General features: G+C 35.7%; 1 protein-coding gene across 3 annotated transcripts in view; it reads left to right on the top strand.

Annotated features, from left to right (window-relative positions):
* The first annotated feature begins 17,866 nt into the window (after positions 1 to 17,866).
* The window catches only part of LOC145284028 (uncharacterized), a 40,962-nt gene continuing 37,847 nt past the window's right edge, over positions 17,867 to 20,981 (top strand). For all 3 annotated transcript variants that reach the window (XM_080133118.1, XM_080133119.1, XM_080133120.1), the window contains exon 1: positions 17,867 to 19,077. The gene's annotated coding sequence lies outside the window, so the exon portion shown is untranslated. The remainder of the gene's footprint in view (positions 19,078 to 20,981) is intronic.

The following is a 20,981-nucleotide window of genomic DNA, read 5'->3' on the forward strand; positions in this document are numbered from 1 at the left end:
TTTGTGGCGGGCCTTCCCACTCGGGTGAAGCAGCGCCCATGGAACACTTGATGGAACATGCTCGAGCCATCATCAAAGATGAGGAGGACCTGGGGGAACCAGTTGTGATGGCGACACAGACAGGCCAGATTGGCGCTCGGGAGATTCCGAATCAGAACCCTGCAAGCAATGGGAAATGTTTTCGCTGCGGCCGACACGGACATTTTGCAAGGAATTGCACCAACAGGGGGTGTGTGCGCTGTTTTAATTCTGGCAGTTTGGGGCATCTAGCCCAAAACTGTGCGGGAAATGTATCAGGGGAGAGGACGTCAGCGCCGCCCTGCTCCCCGAGCAAAATTTGAACAAGGCGCAACCAGTGATGACCGTCTACGTAAACAGGATACCCTGCTCAGCACTTCTCGACTCAGGCTGTTTGCATACTATAGTGAGCGCCAGGCTGTGTCCAAGTTGGACTAAGAGAAAGATCAAAGTCACCATGATAGGAGGTGAGACCCAGACATGCTGTGGAGTTGGAACTGTCGAGGTCTACACGAACACTGGTGCAGCCACTAAGATCAATGTGCTCGTGACCCAAGGAAATCTCCTGGGGTTTGACCTGTTGCTCGGATACGATGCCATCAAGGCGCTGGAGGGAGTCGCAATTCATCGGGATGGAAAAGTGCGATTCTTGGAGGCCCCAGTGTGTGCAGCGCTCCACATCGATCGGCCGGATTTTACAGTGGACTACGACTCTTGCAAGAGGGCCTTGATTGCATCTTGGAAGTGGACCGAGGGAATGGCACCGACTAAACTCAAGAATGGGGTTGCAGAGTACCCTATACCCAGTGAGGCTCGAGCAGAATACGAAAGGGAACTAAAGGCGTGGATCCAAGATGGCTAGTTAATCCCCTACCCTGAGGACAAGCTTGGGCCTCCCAAGGGTCTAATACCCTTGATGGCAGTAGTCCAGCATAACAAGTCGAAAGTACGGCCGGTGCTGGACTATAGGGAGCTTAACAAGCATATTGAAGCCTACACTGCCGATGCTGACGTATGCGCCAGCAAGTTGAGGGAATGGCGTCAGAAAGGCACTAATGTCTCGATATTGGATTTGCGAAAAGCCTATTTACAGGTGTGAGTAGATGAGACGTTGTGGCTGTTCCAGACAGTTTGGTTCCAGGGACAGAGGTACTGCCTTACACGCCTCGGCTTTGGCCTAAATGTGGCACCACAGATCATGAAGACTATTGTCAACACAGTATTGTCCCAAGAAAAGCCCATGAGGGACTCAACGTCAGCTTACATTGATGACGTATACGTCAATGAAGATGTACAGTCTGCGTCGTGTGTCAAAGAAAAGTTGGCTCAGTTTGGTCTGGAATGCAAGAATCCTGAACGTTTAAGGGAAGGAGCACATGTATTGGGATTGGATGTTTATGAAGAAGATGGTACCCTACAATGGAGGCGTGGCAGTGAAATTCCAAGCATCCCCAACATCGTTACAAGGCGGACCGTTTTTTCTTGGTGTGGAAAACTTGTTGGTCACCTACCGGCCTGTGGCTGGCTCCGCGTAGCTGTTGGTGTAATTAAACACAGAGCAAATTTAACAACCATGGGTTGGGATGACATATCCGATGATGTCCTACTAACTCTGATGATTAAAGAGACACTGGAGAGAGTGAACAAGAAGGACCCTGCCTGTGGGCGGTGGTGTGTTAACGGAGACAACGTAGGTGTGTGGGTTGATGCCAGTTCTTTGGCGTTGGGAGTATCGTTGGAGCAAGGAGGAAACGTGTTCGAAGATGCATGTTGTCTGCGGCCTGTAACAGATTCTCAGCATATCAACCTGGCAGAGCTGGACGCCGTTGTAAAGGGGATAAATCTGGCCCTGCAGTGGCAGTCTAAGAAGTTGACCTTGTACACAGATTCTCTCTGTGTCTACTACTGGGTGTCTAACACACTTTCAGGACGGAGACGTATCCGTACCAAGGCAGCAAGCGAAATGTTAATATGGAGAAGGCTAGACATGCTAAAAAACCTAGTATCTGAGTATGAGCTATCACTGAGCGTCACTCTGGTGCCATCACATTGTAATCGTGCTGACCAACTGACCCGAGTACCTCACAAATAGTATGAATCCGCAAAGATGGGAATGGAGATTACTGCTCGATCTTGTGCAGTTGCAGTCGACCCATGTCAAATACAAAAAGTTCATGCACAGAACGGATGTCCGGGTATCAAGAGGACCCTTTATTTTGTGAGGCGCGTATACCCAGCAGTGACCAAGATGGATGTCAGACAGATCATCAGAAATTGTGAGGCTTGCCAGTCTATTGATCCTGCACCAGAGCGATGGCAGAAGGGTCGATTGGAAGTTAAGGGTGTGTGGCAGCGGCTGGCCATGGATATTACCCATTACAGTGGCAAGCCCTTTCTAACTCTCGTTGATTGCGGGCCTACGGGATTTGCGGTGTGGCAGCAGATGACCAGACAGGATTCAGCAAATGTTGTTCGCCACCTATCATCCATTTTTTCTGAGCGAGGTGCGCCGGAAGAGCTCCTGACTGACAATGATGCAGCGTTTTGTAGCCAGCAAGTCCGGCAGTTGTTAGATGAGTTGGGCGTCCGACTATGGTTGCGATGTGTGCATGTGCCGTCAGGAAATGGCATTGCTGAAAGAAGCCATCGCAGCATCAAGAGAATTGCTGCCAGTAAGCGATGTACTATTACGGAAGCCACATATTGGTATAACATTATGCCAAAGGACGGGACATCTCCTTCAACCGCACCTGCGAATGCTATTTACACATACCGAGTCGGAGTGAAGGGAAACAACACTACGCAGCCAGCCGACAAGGGAACATGTAACAGATATGAAGTGGGAGATCGAGTGTGGGTGCGGCCCCCAGGAAATCGGTGCACCGACAAGTTTAAGCGAGGACACCTATCCGGAGTGATTAGCCAGCAGTCTGTGTTGGTCGATGGAACCCCACGACATGTGCGAGATCTTCGCCCAGCTACCGAGGCGCGTCACACAACTACAGAAGAAAGCAGTGAAGCGTCCAGTGATGAGCTGCCAATACACGGATTCAGTGAGCCCCCTCCAGAGACTGATAGTGATACTTCGTCTGATGAGGCGGAACCAGATCCAGAGCCCGAATCTGAACCAGTGAATGTACCTCTTCGCAGAAGCACACGCACTAAAAGGCCCCCCCCCCAATGCTCCCTATGTGATCATCAGATCAGGGGGGAGTGTAATGTGCATCCAGGAGACAAGCGCCCGCGTGTTTGTGTGTTGTGTGGGTGCGTAAGAGAGACGGACGAAAAGGAAAGACTTACCTCGGGGCCGGCTCGGCATCGCCGACCGAAAATAGAGAAAGAAAGATCAAGATGGCGGCCGCCGTCTTTTGTAGAGGATGATATCTCGCAAAGTCACATGAATTCTCGCAATATGCAAATTTAGCCGGCCTGCAACGGCCATAAAAGCGGGTGATTGAAAGACGTTGGGAGAGCGATGATTGACTTGGTCGGGAATCATGTTGCTGTTGCTTCTCGTGCATATCTTACCGTTGTTGGGACCGTTCTGAGTAACCGATTGTTGGGTCCATTCTGAGTAACCATTCACGTCCGTCTAGGTACCTTGCTAGTTGGATTCCGTGCAGAACTGGTGTTTACTGGTTATGGAATTGCTTTACGTTGCTGCAACATTACACATCTACAGAGGGCGCAGTACTTTTAAAGGATTTTCCTTATACATCTACAGAGGGTGCAGTAACTTTAAAGGACTTTCCTTACACATTTTCTACACAAAACCCCACCGTTTCAGCATCAGATTTAAAGGTTCTTGCTGCCATTATAGGACCACACGTCCATCTCTCCTGGATTTTGTTTTTTCTTTCTCCTCCAAACTCATAATGGAATTAGCCAGGCATTTTTCACCTTCGACTTTACACATCCATCTATTTGATATGCATCTTGCTTCTGCCGACCACGTGATGTTCTTTTTTTCTTTTTCTTATCTTGATCACTTAGTACAATGGGGAAAGAGGTGGCTGGTTACTTTTAATGCATCTAAAACCAAGCTTCTATTTTTACATCATCAATGCTCTGATTCCCATCTGGCATCAATTGAAATGAATGGCTCTCGTTTTGGGAGTCTTCATGTTTTGACAAGCTTTTGGTCTTGACCTTTACTCCTGATCTGAAATAGAACATATACATCAAATCCGTTGCCAAGGTCGCTGGAAAAATGGTGGGATCCTTCTATCGATCCAGTAAATATCTCCCTGCTGATGCAATTCTCTATTTATATAAGAGCCAGGTACATCCAAGGATGGAGTACTGTTGCCACATCTGAGCAGGAGCTGCTAGAAAGGCTTATCCTGCCTTGACAGAATTCAAACTAGACTTTGTTGCCTAGTAGGGGATGCCCTTTTCTCTTCCCTGCAACATCTTTCTCACAGAAGAGATGTTGCAAGCCTGTCTCTGCTTTATTGTTATTTTCATGGCAAGTGCTCATCTTAGCTCCAATCTATGGTCCCCCTTCGCCAAACTTTCATGAGAAACACTCATCTAGCTGAAAACATTATCAATAATTTCCCCCACTCTTCATTTGTGCCTAAACCTAAATGTAGATTCCATGAACAAAGCTTCTTTCTTAGAACTGCACATCTGTGGAACTGTCTTCAGGTTGCCTGCTCTCCAGCTGACTACAATATGATTGACTTCAAGTCTAACGTAAATAAGTTCTTGATGAGCCGTTCCATTTAAGTTAACAGCTTTATCGAATTTCCATTACTAATGATTACTATATTGTCCAATTGACTACCATACACTCTTTAACCCTTATCCTCGAGTGGCCTTTGGGCCTTGATAAGTGGTGATGCCTATGTAAAAAAAAATTTTTTTAAATGCAAGCTCCCATATGCTTCCTTATTTGCATATGCATTTTTTTTTTTTGGCTAATGCTGCTAATATCTTTGCAAGCCAGCTATCTTACAGCTACTACTGATATTTTCCCATGTGTTACATACCTTCTCTTCCAAAAAATTCTTTACAGGAATTTGATCAAACCTGCCTGAGGCAATAAAAGAAAAGAACAAAAGAAAACTCAAAAGTTCACACTATAAAACATGATAATTAAATCCAAATAAAAATGTCTTGTTTATAGTCTGTCCGATATTTCCATTTTGTACGTTTTTATCATCTGAAATTCCTTTCCTTATACTTTCTTTTTATCATTTGTAAAAAATAAGAATTCCAACATGTTGCTTTCAAAAATTTGGAAGAATAATTTAATATTTTGAAAGGAGAAAAAATCGGTGAACTATTTAAATAGTGAGGATGTATGTTTTATTTCTTTTTGGATTTGCAGAAATTTTACTGGAGCAGTGTTGAAGTGTTTCAGCTTGGTTGTGCTAGAATACAGTTTTAAATGTTTAAAATATTTTACAACGCCAGTCAAATCATTGCAAGACCAAATCAGAATTTGCATAGTCTTTGACGTTTATTGGTCCTGAGTTTGTAAATTCACTAATCTAAACCGACTATATTTATTTTAGTAATAAAGTCAGTTTATTGATTCTTGACAGTCTTCAAAACACATGTTATACTGTTAATTGTGTATCAAGATATATTCATACATATATATTTTTTGTGTCAGTTTTTTGTGCAGCTTTCTTTTCTTATTCTCCTTCATCAACCTTCGATTCCCTCTCACCATCCTATCAGTCATAATTATATATTTCCTTGCTTTGATCGATTTTTTTAAGCCAACTACTCAAATAGTTTTCTTTTGGCTAAAACTTCCTCTTTGAAATCTTTGACTAAACTAATTCTCATAACGTTTCTTCCAGTCCTATGATTCATTTGTCTCTTTATTGCTCAGTTAATTCTCATAAGGTTATTTGAGAGAACACTATTTAATCTAATCCTCTGTTTAGTGCATAGCCCTTTTTTGTCTCTTAACGGCTTAAGAGACAAAAATAGGCTGAAATTAAATTAAGACAATTTTGGTCTATTTTTGTCTCTTAAATGCTCAGTCACTTTTGACAAGATTATTTAAGACAATTATGGTTGACACCTAACCCAATAGGCCAGAGGCGTTATCCGTACCCCCAAAGTGATGAGTGCGTGTAAGTGGGTTTGTACAATTGTTTGTGTTCTTAGTCTGCAAGTGCGTCTGCAGAGTCCAAGAGATGAGTGCAAATGAGTCTGTACTTGTTGATTGTATCATCTGTATTGTGGAGATAATTGTCAAGATTGGTGGTATGCTATGGTCGAAGTCAGTTGTGCAAGGTTTGCATGTGAGTCTGCAGTGTCAAGTACAAGTGGGTCTGTACTGGTGTTGCTGTGCATTGTTCGAGTTGATTCGGCCCCCTGTGTGTTTGAATGATGTATATATTCAGTATGGTGCTCTTGTACAACTCGTGCATTTTGCAAAATAAAGACTGTCCAATTTGAAGGTGTTTTTTTGTTTTATTCATAGTTTCATCTACGCATTGTGTTTATGGTCATTTATTATTTTCATAATTCTATTGGTGTCACCAAGTAATGTTATCGTTTAATGGTAGTTAATAGATTAAGAATAAGAATGACACAAGTCAGGATACAATGTGAACACAGCCATGTTTGCTATATCTTTTGTTATTATTCTTTCAAGAAGTCAAGGGGGGGGAGTACTTATATTTATCATTATTTAATGATGGGGCATCTTGGGGTAATAAATCATATTATGATGGGTGGGTTGAATAAAACATTATGCCTCGTGTCTTTTTGTGCATGTGCAAAATTAAACATTGATAGCTCCATGTAACTTAATTTTTTAACTTTTCATATCCATCTCTTGGTAACTGAGATGGTAACGACACTGGAGAAATAAATAACTAAGGCTGGAGTGCTAAACCATTCTAGCAGATGGTACTAAAGTTATATTTTTTATAACTTGAAATCATTACTATCTATTGGATAATAATTAATAGAGAATTGACTCTATTATAATAAATAAGAAAACTTAAATTTTTTATCTGTTATGTCCCATGAAAGGTAATTCTTCTTAACTTGATACCTGTAACTTAAATAGAGAAAGAAACATTCATAGGAGAAAAGAATACGAAAAAAAACTGACTTGAAAGAAATGATTTTTATTAAAGTCCTGATAGGAAAAAAGTCTGTAATCTGATGACTGCCAAGAGTTGTTCATCTAGCTTACAAGCATAATTCTTGTATTGTAACATTTTCGAAAGGGAAAGAGAGAGAGAGAGAGGGGGGAATTCACTTAATGAAGGCAATTCAAAGTTCGTATAAATCCTTTTTAGAAAGTGTATTAGTTCCTTTTTTAGTCCAAGTCCTTTTATAGAAACACTTATTGCCATCTCGTTTAAAGCAGTGTCTGTTCTTCCATTAGACGGTATTTGATTCTTTAGTTAAAGTTCTTTGCAGGCGGTATTTTTGTGTGTGCGACCACAGCACTTTCAAATTTTCTGAGCCGACCATAAGACGAATAATCCTTTTATAATCTTCACTTCATAGAGGAAAGGCAATATAAAATTCAAATTTCAGAGTCGAAATCCGAAACAGGGTTTCAGGTAACTAGAAACCACTGTGATGAATCCTGTGTTTCCCTTTTTATCCTGGGATAATTAATGTCTTTGAATTCGCCACATATTCCAACTATTTTAATGTCTATTCACAAAGCTTTTTGATCTCATTTCCTTGCCGAACATGTCAGGCAACTTAAATATATTTAACCTGTCTTGTCAGTAACACGCCATGACAGTAACACTCCTTTCTTCATGGACTAAAAACAGCAACTGATGTTTATCTTTTCAAAAATGCCCCACGAGGAAGATTTGATGCACAAAGAGAGGCTTGCCCAATCAGCGAGCAAAATGGGGTCACTTGACGTAGAAATGGAGGAGAAAGAATGAAACATAAAGAGGAGGAAGGAAGAAGAAAAGAAAGAGACAAACTGAAATAATGGAAATAATTTTCCACACTTTACATGAATCAAAATATATTTATGCTTATTTTACGACCGGGCAACGCCAGGCGACCTGCTAGCGTTAAATATAAGAAAGACATATTCTTAACCTTACTCACTGAAGTTCTTTTCTTATATGATAAACAATGAACATTGACGCTTAATAACAAATTTTAATGAAATGTAATTTATTTAATTGAACGAAGAAGTTTTGATTACAATTTTCTGATTCCTGTAATACAGGGCTCTTAAACTATCGGCTTTGGCTTCTTCGATATCTCGACTAATGAATTCCTCTTTGTTTTCACAAGAACTTTAAAATATTCACGAAAATTCTATGATTTTTCTATTCTTGTAAACTTCCATTTTAAACATATATAAAATATCTCTTTTGTGAATATATGCCTTCTGAACTCATTATTTTGTTTTGTTTATCATAGAACATGGCTCTCGTTTGTCTCACATCTAAGGGGGGGGACAACTCAAATAGAAGTGTCGCGGTTAAAAATAGCCTTATGTTCAATACAGTTTACTAGTACTATTGCTAAAAATCGTAAATTTTTATTTTTTTACTTAAAAAAATTATCAATTTATGGAATATTTGGAATATGACATCTTCTGTAACATGTATGTACATCATACAGATTTGTTGAAGAAGAGAGCGAAAGGTGATAAAACCAATTGACCGTACAACTAAGAATATTAGACACAGAGGCAAAAAGGGAACAGCAATAGTAAAAGGAAGAATGGCAAAAAGCTGAAGTAAATTTAAAGATGACGAATCGACTTTTAATTATGAAAAAAAAAGAAAGAAGTGAAAATGGTCTATTCAAAAAGGCCTGGAGATTGTGGTCAGTCCAATAAATTAGGATCAGCCTGCCATCAGTGGGCTCTGGAAGGTGAGCATCAGTGGGCTGCTGAGCTGGACGTCAGTGAGCTCTGGTATAAGTAATCAGACGTTGACAGGCTCTAAAGTGGGTAGCCTGATGTTGACCGTCATTAGAAGGGGTAACTTGACAACTATCAGCACTGGAATGGGTAGTCAAACATTGACAGACTCTGGAGTGTGTAGCCTGATGTCGACCGGCACTGGAACGCTACTGTGGGCTGCAGGTGATGCTGGAAGGCTGTAAGAAGCTGCAGCATGTACTGAAAGACTACAGAAGGCATTGCAAGGCTGCAGCAGATGCTGGAAACTGCAGGAGTGAACTGGAGTTCGCTTGTTGAAGAAGGGTAATCTTAAGGAGCAGGCAGGCAGTAGTAGTTGCATGGTAGCAGTTTGTGATTTGCATAATTAATGTGGAAAAATGTAGCCCTGATAAAGGCTGTTCGGATAGCCTTGAAAAGGGCTTGTAGCAGACGAACTTGCAACAAACACAGTAGCAGGAGTTAATTCTCCCGGATCGAGATTTGAAATCTATTGTCCAATCACAAACCAGCTCTCAATCAGGTAACCGAGTACATTAAAGGTGAAATCAACAACTCTTCCTTTTCTTTCTCCCTGGCAGCAGACATTCGCCTGAGCTTTTGGCCCCAGGGTAATGTGAGTGTAACAAGCCAACATGGCAACCTTCAAACTCCCACTTATTTTCACATGCGGTACCCACACAAACTTTCTTCATTATGCTACAGAACTGGTCTTGTCACTACACCGACACATACACCACATTGAACACTTGTCTCTCTCTTTCAACAGGCCTGTCGGATATCTAATCTACGTCCCTACATCAGAAACTCTTTTCACGACTACTATAAATACAAGCACGCATGAACACTGAACTCTCCTACTAATCTGTTTCTCTCTGGTACACGCTACTAACTAGGATGACAAAGTTGTTTTTTTATGTTAAAATGAGACTTCCTTTCGTTATCTTCAGTATTGTTTGAATTACTGCTGATGATGATGAGACCCTTTGGCTCTTGTCGCATTCGGAAGGCCACGGGCATGCTGTATTCATGCGAAGGTATTGTTACAACAGATGCCGATTTCAGCAAGAAAGACAAATGAATAGAGTTAATTTCTCACCGAGTCCATTACAATAAATGTAAATTTCCAATGTAAATTTATTGTGTTTATGTTCGATTCAGCTTGGAATCAAAGTATTTTCTATTTTATTTAATGGAGAAAGGATTGATGTTTCTCTTCCATTCGAAATAAGGAAACAGGTGTTGCTATTTTAAGCACAAAGTCAGTAATGCTGTTTGTCTGTCGTCAGACGGTGTGTGTGAGATTGCTTACAAATAAAAAATGGTTTTCACAGAAAAATACACACCACGATGTAAGCACATCATGGCAGACTTTTCTGTATTTTCTTTACTTTTAATTGCCACCATAAGTACTAATTTAAATAAGAACTCACAAAAAAATACATTTTCACTGAGATTAAGAAAAAATAATAATACACCCATTATATTATGTGATAGTTAATTAATAAATACTGAAAATGTCATTAAAATTTTGTTGATTTCTTGAATTTTGGTGATGTTTTAAGTGAAGGGAGAGATCAAAATGTTTATACATTTTGGGGATCGGCCATTCATTTTGTAATATCTAAAATGGATACAAAACTTTTCCTTTTATGCCAATTTAAAAACTTTTCTATATAATCTATAAAAGTGAGAATGTGTGTGTGTGTGTGTGTGTGTGTGAGGACACTTCTCAACCTATATACTCAACAAATTTTTTATCTATAGACTTGAAATTTGGTATATGGGATATTCAGACACGTGGAAAACTTTTTAATCGATTTTCATCATACAAAATGGTAGCTAAGGGGTAAAAATTAGTAAATTGTTACGGGAGGTTGTCGGATTTTGTGTCACGAGTGCACATGTACGGTCGAAAAACATGACAGCTTTTTTATGTTAAGAATAAGATTTTTTGAGAACATTTTATAAATGAATGTGTCAAGCTGACCTAATGGTTATCGTACTTGACTCAATGTCTTTAGGTTTTGGTTTCAATCTCAGCTCGAGTATTTTTTCTTACAAGAAGTAAACTGTTTAAAAAAAAACCCATAATACTCGCATGCTTATGTCTCAGTTTCAGCATTAATTAAAATATAATATTTATGTGTATTTTAAGGCTGGTCGGTCTGCTAGTTTTAACTAAAACAAAAAGTCCGGTTAAGTAAACGGAACATTTTTTATCAATGCAATGCAATGCATCTGACACCGGTTTCGATGGACTTCGAGTCACGTAATATTCTGATATTCAATATGCAGATATGTTCGATTGTTATGCAAGTTTCGGTAAATGTGTAGTTTAGCGGCGTAAATTATTTGATAAACAAAATATTATAAAAACTATTTATTTTTATATAAAACACATTATTAGACACAAAGACTGAAATAAAACCAGAAAAAAAATTGGTTCAAGTCTATAAATGGGCCACAACAAATCTTTTTTACAATAAAAATCTGAAAAAAATCTTTATAATGTTCGTACTTGTCACTGCATGAAGATGTCATATTCCAAAAATCACGTAAATCGATCAAGTATTTTTTTTATGTAAGAAAATCAAATATTATGAGACATTTTATTGAAGAAAAACTTCACGCCATTTTGTTTTTGAATGATACACTGCTAGCGACACCAATTGGGAATGTTTGGAATATAAGTTCAGCAAGGGGCAGACAATTGACTTCCCACGCTCTAGAAAAAAAAAAAAACTGGGAAAATTAAGACATTTATAAGTTTTTGAGAATGTTGAAACGAAAATAACGTTTAAAGTTCCAGCAAACGAGTAGTTTCCAAGATATGAAGAAATGTTAGTTTAAAGAAAGTGGGGGATCACTTTTCTATAATAATTTAACGTATAATGATCACCCACTTTATGGCCACCACTAGTGTAAAACTTGAATTTATGCCGCTGAAAAACACATTTGCTGAATTTTTGTTGGAGGAGCGTCAATGTGTGGGTGCTCAATTTACATAAAATTCTTCATATCTTGAAAACTACTCGTTTGCTGAAATTTTAAACGTTATTTTCGTTTTCAACATCCTCTGGCCATAAAGTGGGTGATCATTATTATATATTTGATTTTCTTAAATAAAAAAAAAACTACTTGATCGATTTTCGTGATTTTTGGAATATGACATCTTCATGCAGTGACAAGTACGTACATTATAAAGATTTTTTTTTCAGATTTTTATTGTAAAAAAGATTTGTTGTGGCCCATTTATAGACTTGAACCAAAAAATTTCATTTTTATTATATTTAAATCATTTTTTTTATAAGACTGAATATAAGACATTCAAGGCTGCTGTATTGTTTTAAAATTTGGTCCTTCCAAGGTTTAACAGATTAGCCTTTTTAAGGCCAAATTTGACCCCTTTTTACGCTTTTTCATTACAAAAGATATGGCGGCCAAAAAACATGGTTCCATTAAAGAGCGTAAAAAAGGCCAATCTGTCAAATCTTAGGAAGGCCAAATTTTAAAAGCAATATGATGAGCTAGAACGTCGTAAAAATAAACAAAAATAATAAAAATGACATTTTTTTTCTGGTTTTATTTTAGCTTTAGGGTCTAATAATGTGTTTTATATAAAAAATAATTTTTTATGATATTTTGTCTGTCAAATAATTTACGCCGCTAAACTACACATTTGCCCAAGTTTCTTTCTTGTCAAAATTCGATCAGTCCTTCAGGAGAATATACCTCCTGTACTAGCGCAATGAAATTCATTATCGATTTAATCTTGACTCTTCTTACTCTGCTTTCCAGAAAAAAATGTGTTGGTACTTGTACAATTTAATCAAGACGTTAAAAAAAATGAAAATATCGAAAAAAAGGTTATATTGTACGCATCCGTTTTGGACTGAAGATCTCCGAAAAAAAATTTCACTTAATTTGATTGAGTAGTTTTTTTTTCTTTTTTTTTTTTTACAGCGGAAAAACATTCTTATGACAGTGTGCTGACGGTAGCCATCTTTTAATTTTTTGAACTCGCCACGGGGAAATAACTCAGTTTAAAGCGTCGACACTATACTCTCCTCATCTTTAATACTAGCTTTTATTTCTAAAAATTGAACCTTTTGCTCCGTATCATAATTGGTTGTTCAGTGAAAAAAAAACTCAAAAAAAAACCCTAAACTACCTGATGAAATTAGGTGAAATTTTGGTACTCCTTGGGCGTTGAGTTCCATAGCGGCCAGCACACAAAAAAAAAACGCGTCGCTCTCATCCTGATGCAAGCGCACGTAACACTTTTTTTTTCATTTACTGACGTTGTCGTAACTAAACGATTATCTGTCACATTATTTATTTATTTTGAAAAAAGTTTTACTCTTTATGAATATTAAAAGAAAAATTACTAAACATTTATTAATAATGTCTCACTTTTACAGACATTTGTTTTTAAATTTCTTTTTAAATGGCGACTTTTATCGACTTTTTTTTATAGCATTTGCGGATGGGTATGCTGACATTTGTTTATTTTCTTTTTAAATGACGACTTTTTATCGACTTTCTTTTTTTTTAATAGCATTTGCGGATGGGTAAAAAACGAAAAATGGCGGAGGTTGTTGACAATCCTGCTACTTTTCAAAAATCGCTAAAAACATGGCAGACGATTACACGCATAACACTGAAAGTAATTGACGCTCCCTCTGACACGTGACCGGTTGTTTTCACTTTACATATGTGAATGAGTAACACTCCATTCTTTCACCTAACAATTTAATGAAAAATATTTTTATTTATTTATTTATTTATTTAAGTTCGTATGGCACAGTTAACCATTCAGAACATTTTGTAGACCCCGCCACAGGTGTCTGTAACAAACGCTATAGAGACCTACTGGTCTCAAATTAAAATATATATATATATATATATATATATATATATAAAAAAATAAAAGTTATAATAAGTTTACTAAGGTAATCAAAATGGTAAACTTAAAATATATTATAAATATTAAAGAGTTAATATTTACAAGTAAAATAAACTCAGCCAGATGTAAAAAGCTCAATAAAACCGAAAAGGAAATAGAGCTTATAATATGAACAAATGATTAATCATTTGTTTATATATATATATATATATATATATATATATATATATATATATATATATATATTTCATGAAATTGTCACCATACTTTTATTCTTAACCACAAAGACATTTGGTACTAATGCGGTTTCGCCAATGCGAGAAATACAAACTAAAAATTTTTTTTTTTTTTTTTTTTCATTAAATTGTTAGGTGAAAGAATGGTTCGTTGTTTATTCACGTATGTAAAGTCAAAACAAATACACATATGCCCCTAACTTCCGGTCACGTGTCAGAAGGAACGTTAATTACTTTCAGTGTCATGCGTGTAGGTCGTTCGCCATGTTTTTAGCGATTTTTGAAAAGTGGCAGGATTGTCAACCTCCGCCGTCAAGATACCGAGAAATTATCAGTAAATGGTTTAGTTATTTTTTTTCGTTTTGTACCCGTCCGCAAATGCTATTAAAAAAAAAAAAAAAACAGTCGATAAAAGTCGTCATTTAAAAAGAAATTTAAAAAGAAATGTCTGTAAAAGTGAGACATTAATAAATGGGTTGAATCCAATTTTAGCGTTACAAATTCCAAAGAATTTTTTGAGGATCGGCACTATTGCTAAACGAATCATTTTGCGCTAAATAGTATTTTTTTTTTTTGTTTGTTAAAAAAAAAACCCATTGTAAGCATAGAACAAAATAAAGAAGCCGGTGATTTTATTTACTTTATCGCCATCATCTAAATTGAAAATAAAAATGTCCGCTTCTTGTCTTCTTCATAAAATCATCTTTTAATCTGATTACTCAATTTTTTCTTCGAGAGTGACCTGTCCTTTCTTTTTTTTTGGGGGGGGGGGTGGATTGTCACTTTATTTAAAATAAAGTAAAACAAACGAGAAAATTATGAAACAAGATTTAGTTTTTTTCCTTCAATGTGCATTAATATTACGCTTTTCTCGAAACTTATTTTACCAAATCCGTATAAATGTAAAATAAAGGTACTCCTGCAGTATTTTACCCACCGATTTCACGATCTTAGCCGAGCGTTGATCGACATCCGTCGGAAAACGCCGGAACATGGCGAGCGGTACGATACTCTATCAGCCAATCAGGGCGCTTCAAACGAACGCGCAGCAGACGAATAATTTTCATTGAAATTACACACATAGCGTTTCATTTCAGTTATTTTATTGTTCAAAGTAAAAATACACAGCCTTTCATTTCAGCTATTTAATTTAACGATAAAAAAAAAAAAACCGGGAGCTGTTGGAAACATATTTATACGAATTTATGTGGAGACAAAAATTTGGACACAACCCTTTTGTCTCCACAATAAATCAAATCGCGGAAGGCTACCCGGTTTGGGAAGGAGCTTCTTTCCACATCCTCTGAAAACCCTTTGCTCCCTACTTTGCCTCTACAGTCGGTAGAAAATCTTCCAGTCGGAACTAAAGATAAACAGTAATTGTTGTCCCCCCCCTACAAACATTACTGAAAAAAACAAAAAAAAACATTGTTGTTACTGTTTAATAACGTTTTGTTAAAAACAAACAAAAAAAAAAACATTGAAGTGTTTATTACTGTTGCTTACCCCCCCCCCAAAAAAAAGCTATCGGAAAACAAAATGAACCAAAAAAAAAAAAAAAAAAATATTCAACAAAATAAATTTATTTTACTTTAAAAAAACTTACGGTAAGTGTTTGTGATTTATTTTATCCAAATTTTTTGTATTAATTTTATCCATTTTGTTGTGTGTGTGTGTAATATCTTTTCCTTGTAATGTTGTTGCTATTCACATACTTTTAGCGTTCTTGCACCGCAGCTCCGAATTCTCGGTTTTCGTCGGCGTTAACGCCGAAAGCGTTCGTCAACGCTCGGCTAAGATCGTGAAATCGGTGGGTAAAATACTGCAGGAGTACCAAAATAAATGTTTGTTTTATTTTATTTTGTTCAAATCTTGTTTAATAATTTTTTTTTTCGTTTGTTTTATTTTATTTTAAATAAAAGGGAAATCACTCAACCACCCCCACCCCAATTGAAGGGGAAAAAAAATCCTGTTTAATAATTTTTCGTTTAAGTGAAAATCTGTCCCCTCCCCCAAAGAAAGGGCAGGTCACTCTCGAAGAAAAAAATTGACTAATCAGATTAAAAGATGATTTTATGAAGATGACAAGAAGCGGACATTTTTATTTTCAATTTAGATGATGGCGATAAAGTAAACAAAATCACTAGCATATTTTGTTCTATGCTTACAATGGTTATTTTTTTTAGTTTTTCTTAAACAAAAAAAAAAAAATACTATTTAGCGCAAAATAATTCGTTTAGCAACAGTGCCGATCCTCAAAGAATTTTCTGGAATTTGTAACGCTAAAATTGGATTCAACCAATTAATGTTTAGTAACTTTTTTTCTTTTAATATTCATAGAGAGTAAAACTTTTTTTTCAAAATAAATAATGTGAAAAATAATTGTTCTGGAACTCGCGGCAGTTATTCCTCAGAATCTTGCTTTCAGGTACCTACAATACCGACTAGCAGTCAACTTTAGAAAGCGTGCGTTGATCAGACAGATAAACTCAAATCAACATAACGAAAACAACTGGTACGTTGAAAACGTTTTATTAATTAGGTAAAAAATCTGAAACAAAAACAAAACAAATAGTTAAAAGGAGAAAACATAATTAAACAAAAGGAAATAATACATGAAAATAATTATGTTTTGGACAGGCTTCCAAATTAACAGATTCTTGGATATCTTATCCTTTTCAATCAACTGTTAGGTGAAAGTCCGTAACAGTTAGAAAAGTGTCTTTTCTTTTATTATTATTAAATCGTTAGGTGAAAGTATGGAGTGGTTAGAAAATGTCTTTTCTCCATTAAATTGTTAGGTGAAAGTCCGTAACAGTTAGAAAAGTGTCTTTTCTTTTTCTTATTATTAAATCGTTAGGTGAAAGTATGGAACGGTTATGTCTCCTTTTTACAAAGTGCGGTGCATAAACTACCCAACGCCCATGAAATAAAAATAATAAAAGTCTGAGAAAAGATATAAGTTCTGTGCGAGCGAAGAAGGAAATAATTAGAATTTCTACAAATTAAGTGTGGAAGTCACACACTAGATTAAATAAACAGAAACAGGGTTTCAAGTTCTTCATAGAAGAAATAGCTAGGTAAAGGAATAATAGGATGTACTAAACGTACCTCATGGCTTAAACGGGGAAAGCCCAGTTCGTGGAGTCGAGTAAAGTCTGACCGTGCAGTTTTGAATTCCGCGGTGAAAAGGAGGGAGGAGGGACAGAATCGCAGAACGAGACTAAAACGAGATCCCGTGGATAGCGACATGACATTTTTTTCCTTTTCTTTTTTCATTTGGAATGCTTAAACGGGTAAGTTTTCCATTAAAGAAAGATCAAGAAGGGAAGAAATAAGAAAGAAAACTATATATGAGAAAACTCGCACAGAGATGAATGAGAACGAGGCCCGAGGCACCGGTGCTCTTAAAGCGTGTGTCCCTTGTTAAAAAAGGGCCCGGTCTGAAGACAGAACAATAATCGTTTAAGTTACTACGACAACGTCAATAAAAAAAAAAAAATGTTACGTGCGCTTGCGTCAGGAAGGGAGCGACGCGTTTTTTTATGCTGGTCGCCATGGAACTCAACGACCAAGGAGTACCGTTTTTTTTGGGGTTTTTTTCGGACAACATCCTTCGATAACGTATACGTACAATATAACCCTTTTTCGATATTTTCATTTTTTTTATATCTTGATTAAACTATACAAGTACTAATGCGTTTTTTTTTATTTATTTATTTTTTTGTTTTGTGGAATATACCAGCTAATTACCTAAACATTCGGAAAAAGTCGAACGAAAATTTTTTTTTTTTTCTGTTTCAAAACTAGACAGTGCATTTTTTTTTTTTTTTTTGGTACAAATTTTTGTTTTTGTAGAGAATGCTGTTTTACGTAGGAACGGAAATTTACATTTCGTTCTGTTTTAAATTTCGTACATTTTTATATTACGTCCAATTCGTCGTTCACATTCGACATGTCAACATTTATAGGTTTTCATGTATGCTGGCAAGGTTGAGGGTATATATTCCGAAACCAAACCCGTTCTTAACATGGGGAGGTTAGAGGTGTTTATTCATTTCAAGTATACCCGAAAACCAATAAAAGTCGACATTTCCAATGTGAACGGCGAGTTAGACTGAGATAAAAAAAAAATAAATAAAAAAAAATACCGAAAAGGTATACCAAATCGACTTTTTTCGTTTAAAAATTAAATTTTATAAAATCGAAAGATTTTCTATATATAGAAAGTGCAATTGTTGAATGTTATTCTTTCGATTACTTTCGTGGGGGGGGGGGCACAATAAAAAATAAAGTAAAAAATATTAAAACGGAATGAAATCTAAATTTTCGTTCCATTTTTACAACAACTGTAAAACAGGGCATTCTCCGCAAGAAAATAAATAAAAATAAATTGTTTTAAAAAATCGATGTTAAAACGAATTCGCGAAAAAAAAAAATACGTATAGACATAAGTTGAGATAAAAAAAGAAAAAGAAATAGCCTTCTCGAAGTGTTATAAAATCCTTGTTGGATGTAGAGTGTTATTTGAACTTTTACAGACTTTGCAAATTTTTTAAAATTTATTTTATTATCAACGTTTAAAAAAGATTTATTTACTACAGAAAAAAAACAATTTACTTTTTTTGAAACGAGATTAAAAAGTAATTTTTAACGAGACTTTCTTTTTAATGTGAATTCTTTTACTAATAAGATATGTTCGATTTCAACGAGTAAAGCAAATTTTAATAGTCATCTGCAAGAATTTCTCTGGCGGGGAATGAAACAAAACTATTTTAGAAATATTTTATTTTGGATACTTCTTTTTATGATATTTGATTTAAAAAATTAAATAAGTTCTCTCCCTTTGTTTAAAAAGAAAAGGGGGAATTCCGGATTTACACCGTTTATCAATAATAAATTACGAAAGATGAGAAAGAAGAGAGAAATGGAAAGAAAAAGATTTTGACGCATGCGCCGTCGTCGTTTCCATTATGGCGTCCACCAGATTTTCTCAATTACTATGGAAGAAAAATAAATAGTAAACAAAAGAAAATTGGATTTAAGTAAGTATTGAATAAATTTATTTTTTGTCTTAATCAAAGAGCGATTTTTTTCCTTATATATGTTTTTATTAACTTTCCAAATGAATCACATTTCGTTTCGAAATTTTTTAGATCAGGATTGATAATTTGGATTGTTTGGTCTAAAATGTTATCTACAATGTTATTCTCACGTTTCGGTTGATTTAACGCCCGGCCTTCTTCAGGTGCGGCTTATCGAATTAGGGAATCTTTAGGTGTATCAGAAATTTGGAGGAATTTTTGACACCCCTAAAACTGCGAATAAAATATAAAAAAAACTCGTCATTTCTCTTTTTAAAGTAGGTTGTTTATTTTCTGTATTAAAAATATGCTTCCAAAATAAACGATTAAAGTTGTTTAAAAAATAATAGAAATATTTTTTATTTAAAAACAAACAAACAGTGTTTACAAAATGCCGATGTGCCTTCATGCAGCCATTTTTTTTTTTTTTTTTACGTAATGAAATCAATTGAATCTTACGAGTTAAATATGTTTCAATTTTTAAACTTTAAAAATCTATCAAAATTTTTCTATTGGTTCAATTTTTATGATATTTTCAGGGTCAATATGAAATTTTATCTTCTTTCCAATAAACCAAATATAATATTTTAGACAAACGTGTTTTTTTTAACCCCCCCCCATATTTCAAATGTCTATTAAAATTTTAATAATTAATTAATGTACCAAAGTTTTATATATCACAAATTGAAGATAAAAGATCAATAAAGAAAATATTCTAATTTAAAACCAAAAAAAAGTATAGTTTTTTGGGAAATTTACCTGTAAAGTCCAAAGTGTAAAACCTATTTTTTTTAAAAACCATGTTGATTTTTTTTTTTTTTTTTAATGAAATCTCATGTTATGCTTATATCGTCAACTAAATACCGGACGCTGACGGCAAATTTTCCAATTTCATTCAATGTTTTCTTTTTTTAGATATTAAAAAAAATAAAAAATCAGTCGATAAAGAAGTATTAAAATATATCAATCAAAAACTCGTGTATTTTTTTTTTTTTTTTACACAGTGATCACCACTTATCAAGGCCCGGAAGCCACTCAGGGATAAGGGTTATTGCAAGTACATTACGTTAGTGTGGAGATTTGATGAAGTGTTTACTTAAGGGGGCGGTTCATTAGGAATTTGTTAACATTGGACTTGAAGACATCCAAGTTGTAGTCCGGTGGGAAGCAGGCCGACGGAACAGAGTTCCACAGGAGTGCAGTTCTAAGAAAGAAGCTTTGTTCATGGAATCCGCGTTTTGATTTAGGCACAGATATAGAGTGGGGGAAATTTTTCACAGTGGATTCAGCTAGACGGGTATTTCATTAAGAGAATTAAAAAAAAAAAAACAATCGTGAATTGGATTTTTTGTTTTAGGGGAAAAACTTATAAGTGTATGTGCGTTTCTTTTTAACTACAGAGGACGAAAAATACTAATTTTGATTAACACACACAATAAAAAAGAGCCATTATTTATGTCCCTTTGACGAATCCATATTTGATACATTTCATATTAGTAGGAGGAGCTCTTTTAATCTTGGTGCAAAACACGTTACGAAAATGCAATTTTCTATGACCCTCGCTTTAAAAATCCTTTTATTTAAAAAATACATGGAATTTAAAATATAAATATGGATAAATTCTTAACAAGGAAGAATGGAACTACCCATTTGATAGTATTTTTTTTTAGGTAAGTGATTTTTTGGCATTTATATACATACATATATTTATAAGCAAGTCAAAATATATTGATTTTCTTCATATTTTTTTTAAAGAAAACCGCTTTAAAAAAATATTGCATAATTTGCTATTAAACCTGTTATTTTTTTAAATTTGGTCTTTGCTCCTTTACATTGAAAAAAAATTAGGGTTTGAATTACATTTT

Source organism: Euprymna scolopes, chromosome 8 (assembly GCF_053919585.1).
Source record: "Euprymna scolopes isolate OS-2025 chromosome 8, ASM5391958v1, whole genome shotgun sequence".
Taxonomy (NCBI): Eukaryota; Metazoa; Mollusca; class Cephalopoda; order Sepiida; family Sepiolidae; genus Euprymna; species Euprymna scolopes.